Source organism: Cryptomeria japonica, chromosome 2, assembly GCF_030272615.1.
Source record: "Cryptomeria japonica chromosome 2, Sugi_1.0, whole genome shotgun sequence".
NCBI classification, from domain to species: Eukaryota; Viridiplantae; Streptophyta; class Pinopsida; order Cupressales; family Cupressaceae; genus Cryptomeria; species Cryptomeria japonica.
The window spans coordinates 316,513,809-316,521,379 of NC_081406.1; positions in this window are offsets into that span (position 1 = coordinate 316,513,809).

The window sequence follows — 7,571 nt, forward strand, 5'->3', positions numbered from 1 at the left end:
AGGGTTTTAGAGCTTCATGGAGCTGATGAGTTGGAAGAATTGTGGCAGGACAATGTAGATGTAAGTGTTTTGCATTCGTCTTTCCAGAAGATTCCTTCAAATCTTATGTATAGTTCATGCTTTTCTGAATTGAATTGAACAAAACTTATTTATAGTTCATGCTTTTCTGAATTGAATAGAATATAATCATGGTTGTTTGCAACTTCCTTTGAAATTGCTAGAGCTTATTTTAAAGGGTTGCGGAAAATTGGAATGGTTTCCAAGCTCAATAAGACATCTTGAGCATCTGAATAAGGTTGTCACTGACTTTCATGATAGCACTTTGTCACAAGTGTTCCTGTGGCCTCCAATCATTGGAGTGCTTGCAATTACACTCTCCAGTACTATCTTCGCAACTTGCTGGTTTTGGAAATTTAACAACCTTAAGAAATATAAATCCTGGGTATTGCAAGCAGTTGAGTAGGTTGCCTGAATCTTTCAGTCATCTCATACACCTAGAAGTTCTAAATTTATCAAGTTGTGAAATGTTATCTTCACTACCTGTTGGTTTTGGAAATTTATCAAACTTGACGAATATAAATCTTGCCTTTTGTAAGGAGTTGAGCATGTTGCCTGATTCTTTCAATCAGTTGACACACTCAAAAATTCTAGATTTATCGCACTGTAAAAAGTTATCGCACTGTAAAAAGTTATCTTCACTACCTTCTAGTTTTGACAATTTAATTAACTTGCAGGATATAAATATTGCCTATTGCAAAGAGTTGGAGATATTGCCTGGTTCTTTCAAGCATCTGATACACCTTGAAAAATTTGAGGTTAAAATGAACCAGAAGTTAGTGGAGATAGAGGTACTACCAGTGTCCCTTAAGATTATATTAATATCCTCTTGCAATTTGTTGAAGAACATCAGGTGTATTCATGGTCTCATAAAACTTGAGGAACTGGTAATACTTGACTGTCTGCAAATTGAAGAATTCCCAAGCTTTGAAGATTTGGCTTCCCTAAATAGATTTGTAATGTTGGATTATCCCAAAGTTGAGAAAATACAAGGTTTGGAACACGCTAAGTCATTGAAGATACTGACAACAGAGACCCACTGGAGGGTGCTAGGTATACAGAGTTTGGAGAAAGTGGAACAATTGGAAGAAGTAGAGCCCAAATGTGAGAGCATATTAGCTGTTAAACCTTGTATTCAGTCTATAAAGGGGAAGGTATATTAAAAGATTTTTAAGAATTTAAAATTATTCTGATTACGTAAATGTTCATGTTTAGGACTAAATATTTTGCAAACAATGCGATTTGTAGGCATTTCCAGGGTTCATACGAATAAGTGGAAGCGTGATTTGGGTTGAGGCAATTATAAACTCTTTGGAGTTTCCTGATCTTTCGGTCACTGAAGTAGAGAGGCCGTCCGATGTAGACAAGATTCCATATGTGAGGGATTCAAAGGCGAGGATGTTGTGCTATGTGGAGAAAGAGGAGGAAAATGACGAGGAGAGGAGAGTAATAAATATATGTTTAGAAGGTAGATCTGGCCCATACTTTCCACAGATCAAAGCAAAGGTAGTGTGGGGTAAAAGAGGAAAAGTTGAGGAGGCCTTTTACCAATTAGTGGAACTTCTAGAATAATTGGCAGACACACAAATTTATTGTAAGTTTAAATTCGTCTTTCATGCAAGGTTTAGAACATCAAGATTCTTTTCTTTTGGAAAATCAATATGTGTCTTTTTTTTACAGCTTTTTTACCATCATAATACTAATAAAACAAATTATTATACTTTTGTACAATCGACAAATAATTAGAAAATAACAAACATTAGAAAGAAGGTGAACAATGATTTATGTCTTGATCAATATGGATTTTGTGATTTCTACCATATGTAACCAAATATCACTTTGTCATGCTTTCCACCATTTGCAGACTATTATCTCTTTGGCTTGCTTTCATACAAATACACAACAAAGAACTAGTCATTGAAAGTGCATCTTTGATGGCGCCATAGTATAATGGGCTTCTTGTTACTGTGTTGACTTGAATTTCATCTTTAGAATACTACCTACAACATGTTAGCTTCACAAAATACAAAGGAAATACTGCAAGAAATCCAAACTCAACCAATGAAACTACATGAAATGAATATAAAATAAAAACATTATTACCTTCATGATTTAAGTCTCATTGTGTCCCAAATCCACTGTTCCTGGTTGCAAGTAATTTCCTCTCAGACAAGCACTGGTAGCTTCCAAGATGGCATATGAAGAATGGACTGATAGTTAACTGATACTATGATATGCATATGCAAATGATATTAAGCTAAAATGCTATGAAAATGATTTATGCTCAAAAACTCTAAAATGCTACTTGCTTCAAACTCAAACTCACGAATGCAAGATGAAGACTCCTAGAATGACTATATGATTAGTTATTAGTCTATTAGTTTAAAAATGGCCTAGGAGACCTCTTTTTATAGATTTTTGAGTGCATGAGCTTAGGTGGTAGAGATCAACGATAACGATCGAATCTCGCAAATTGGATGGCCATGAGCAAGAAGTTGAAGGTTTAGAGAAAGGGGGAAGGAGAAGATAAGTGTCACTCACCTCACCTTGACTGATTTGAAGACTTGAGAGGATATAGGATAGTTGGAGAAGATGTAGGATGAGAGAAAAAGTTGATTGAAGTCCTCCTAAGATATAGGGATGTTGGAGAGAATATAGAAGAAGGTTAGGAAATATGTGTACGTACACAATATTTCATTTATTTTGGAAGTTGGAGATAAGTGGCTAATAAATGTTTTATTTAATTTAATTCTGTTGAATTAATTTAGCCATATGATGGATGAGTTGGCAAAGGAAAGATAAAGTGGAGATGGAAGGTGAGTTGGAAAAGGGATTAAGAAATTATTTAATTAATGAGACTAGGATAGAATAATAATTAAATATTAGATATTTAATTGATTGATTAGAGGAAAATGATAAATGAATTAATTAATAAAATGTTTCAATTAAATTAATTAATAGAAGGACATGAAATGAATTAAATAAATTAATCTTTTCAAATTAACTATTTAATAGAAGAATAATTATTAAATAAATATAAAATATTTATTTAATTGCTCATAGCCAATTTTATGTGTATACAGTTTTCCCCTCTTTGAAATGATGTTTAGACAATATTTGTTTCAAAGATTAAATCAAGTCTCGATAATGCGGCTAATGGAGATAAAAATCCTGATTGTGTGCCCCCTCGGGAGATTGATTGTAAAATTGTTTGAAAAAAATTGAATGATTAATCTCATGATAATTGAAAAGGTCCTTCAATTAAATTCATTTGTGAAAAATAAATATAATTGCCCCACTTAAAAACATTAATTACCCTTTCAAATGGTAATTATAAAATTAACCTAGGTTAATTTTATCCTCATTGGCATCCTTGTCTGTAGTACCCCTTCCCTAATCAATTCCTAATCTCGGTTTGACCTTGGTTAGTTTATCATAATATAATGATTATAGTCAGATGTTTTGATTTAGTGCATATCTGTTAATGTGGTTTTCGCACCACTTTGTATGCAAGTTAATTAATTCTCCTATTTCATGTTATTATCTCGGGCTAACGCTTTCATTAAGTTTATATATGTATGCATGTATGACTCTTGGTTGTAGGAGATTCCAGGTACAATGTCGCGTGGGTGCGAGGTTCGTCTTCACCTGGATTCGTAGGTTTGAGTGTACCTCTTTGGTCCTTAGAACTTGGATTAGGTGGTCGTAAGACCCTCGTTTGACCATAATCGTGCTCAAGTGAGTGTCATCGGTATTCCCTTTGGTTGGGTATGCAGGTCGTCTGTCTGTGTGGCTTTCTTGGGTTGCATGTTTTGTGTGTGGTTAATCGAGTAATTAATCCTTAATCTTTATTTGATTTAATGTGTGTTTCCGCATTAGTATTTTGGGGACTAAAATAAATAGGCTCCCTTTTTATGTGATTAATCGTTAATTGGATTGCTCAATTCAGGATGATAGCAAGTTCAATTAAATGGTTTTTTAATGTCAAATTATTATGTTTATGATGTTGGAAAAGAAAGATTTAAATTTAATTGAAATAGAATTAATTTATTCTTGTTAGCATTTTGGAAATAGAAAGGTTAATTTCAGTTATTGGAGAAAATCAATTTTTAAATTGAAAAACAAGTTTAATATATTGATATAGTTTAAAAGAATGATTTTTGGGATTTATTTTAAATAAAATATTTTAATTCCAAAAATAAATTTTTGGTCAAACTTCTCCCATTTAACCTAGGTTTGAAAATTATTATGGGAGATAGATTTTTTTGGAAAATATTTTTGGATGGAAAATTTGGGGGTTTTGGAAGGAGAAGGATTTCTTGAGCTACAGGTTGGGGCTCTCCATCAGATCTTTTCCAGGAATGCTTATTGAGGTAGGAATTTTGTTTATTGATTTAGTTATTGTCTAAATTTTTTTTTAAAAAAATGGGCTTGAATGTTCTTCATGCAATTTTGGTTTCAAAATTCTCCATTGATTGCCCAAGATTAAGAATTATAGTGGAATTAGTTAAAGATAGGCTTATTGCTCGAATCCTTGCATGAAAAATGAGCTTCCTTATGCCCAAAAAGATTATTTATTTGGATTGTTATTCCACAAATTCCTCTAATTTTGAAAACCTCTTTCATGCTGGAAATTTTTATTTTAAGTCTCAATATGAGACTGTAAAAAAAAAAAAGAAATTAAAATGGGGGTTTGTTTCTTTTAGAAAAGAAAAACATAAAACAAAAAAAAATATTATACCAAAATCGATTTTATTTTTAAAATCAAAATTTTAATTGTTTGATTAAATTTTTTTTTTTTTTTTGAGCATGTTGGGGTTGGAGGGCGGGGAGCGGAGGCTCAACCCGCGCCTCCTCCCCCTTGCGCGTAGCGTGGCTCGCAGAGGTCTACGACCGGCGGCGGCCGCAGTTAACTATGACCTCCGCGGTGGCCACAGGGAGCTGCGATCCCCGCGGTGGCCGCAGAGTCCCCTGCGTCCACTGCGTGGGTGCCGCGGGACCTGCGACCCCCACGGTGGTGCCGCCCTGCGGCTAGGGCACGACCACCCAACCCCCACGTAAGGGAGGTGGGCCCGGCCGCCCTCGCCGCCCCTTCTTTTTTTATTATTATTTTTTTTAGGTTTAAATTATTATTTTTTATTAAATTTAAAGTATTTTTTTTCAATAAAGTTTTTAATTAATTATTAATTATTATTAATATATATTATTAATGGAAATTAATATACGTATATATTAATTAATATTAAATTTGAAATTTGTGCAACATTAATTATTATTAATATACATTTTATTAATGAAGGTTAATAAATATACATTAATTAATATTTAATTGGGTTATGCTGTATTGTTAATTATTAATTATGTATATTTTATTAATCATGGGTTAATAAATATATATAATTTAATATTTAATTTTGGGATCTGTATTATTGGGGAAATATCTTTTTGGAAAAAGATAGAGTATTACTTTAATTGAAATTTTTTTGAGATAAAATATATTATTCAGGAATATTCTATTTGAAGAACTGAATGTTAATAGGTCATCTGCAAATGCTAGAAATGAAATATTATACTATTTGAGTAATTAAAAATGAGATATTTTATCATTGGACATAATGAATTTAAACGATATGCTATTGGTATTATTGGGAGTATAATTAAGTATCATTTGGAAAAAAATTGTTAAGTTACTAATATGCTCATTTAGTAAAATAAATGGTTTAGTTATATTTTTCCGCTGTTTGGGAAATAGACAAATGGTACAATTGCTACCGTGGTATTGTATTCACCTTGGAATGATGATTTCCTGTGAGTGTATTTTGGAAACTTAGATCATTTAGAAAAATGGATCGACTTTTATTGTTTAAATCAATATGGGAAAATATTGTCTTTTCTGATTATTGCCTTTGCAAGTTTTAATTTTTGTATTCGCTTTTGCTTAAGTGATGGCAAGACCATGTTTTGTTTGATAGGACCCAGTCGTTTGGTTGATTTGGGGTACCTGTTTCAGTCCTCAATCTCGAGTTTGACTGTTGTTTTGTGGTGGTGTCGTAATTGGTCATATCCTTTATGTGGGTGTCGAATGATGATTTGTGGTTGACCATAGTTGGTCAGGTCTCTAGTTAGAGTATCGTCTGTCAGTGCACCTCATATGTGTCGTGTTTGACCAAATGGTTGTTCCCTCCTTTTTGAACTCCATTTGCTTGACCATGTGTATTCCTTGGTTTTTGAGTTCGTTTGAGTATAGTCTAGTGTCGTAAGGGAAAATGGCTTTCGATTGGGGGCCGCACCCAAAGTGGCTGCTGGGTAACCCATCGAAAGTGAGTTTAATAAGTGATAACCTAATAGTATATTAGAGTGTTGTTGTTGAATCTCTAAGTAAGATAATTGTGCCTCACACATGGGATGTGTGCTAACACAAACTCGACATGCTGTGAGAAGGCCTGAAATGACAAACCATCATCCTTGTCTTCACGAAAGGATGTGTGGGTCCACATGAGGCTTGGATGGGCCGGAGGTTCGGATTAGGTTGCTAGGGTAACCAGAGGATGGTACCGGAACCTATGAAGACCTGCCATGGTAACCATACCAAGTTGTGTGATGACACTTGTCCCTATGTTCGCTAGTGTGTTGTCGTGTTGTCTTGATAGGAGCACTTTTGTGGAGTCGTCCTGTTGCTTATGTCCTTGTGAGAACCTGATTTCATGCTAGACCTTGGGTTGCGATGACTTAGTTTTGTGGATGCTCCAGTGGACCTTGGTATTTGCTTCTATTATGTTCATTTGGATCCTTCCCTATTTAGGGATCGTTTATGTATTTATTGACCGATGTGGTCGTTTGTATATTGGTTATGTTTTTCCTTGATGGTAGGATCGTAAATAATGAGAACCTTATGCATTATGAACTTATTTAATTATCAGAGGGGTCTTGCAGTTGAGCAGACCCAGAGATGTAGCCCTTTAGGGGTGAACTCCGAGATCAATTTGGTGTTATGTGATGCTTATGCTCTTATGTTTCCTTTTTAGTTTTAGCATGTATGGATGACATCATGTTAGAATGTATAAGTGGTTTAGATGAAATTATTTCTTAAATGCATGTATGCAGTTGTCTTTTAAATGCTGTAATTTGGATCATGAAAGAATGTAGTTTTGAACAATAGAATGCATTCAGTTATTGTTAATGAAATTAAGTATGCATGGAAAGATCTCATTAGTTTATGATAAAATTCACTTGTGTGTTGTTAAATTAGACGCATGACATAAATTCTAATGAAAGTTTGAATGAAGGGTATAGATAAATCTTAATGGATGAACCTTATGTTGTGAACTATATTTTCATCTATCTGAAAGAAATTATCCTTGTTTAAGAATTATCTTGTTATAAGATAATCAACTTATTGGATTTATTAGTGTGAGTTAAGTTAAATGTGTAATTAAGTAATCACGTTGGGAAACTCTTTAGGTGTTAGTTGATGTCTTCCGCTATGTAATCTGAACTTTGATATCTTGTTGTAT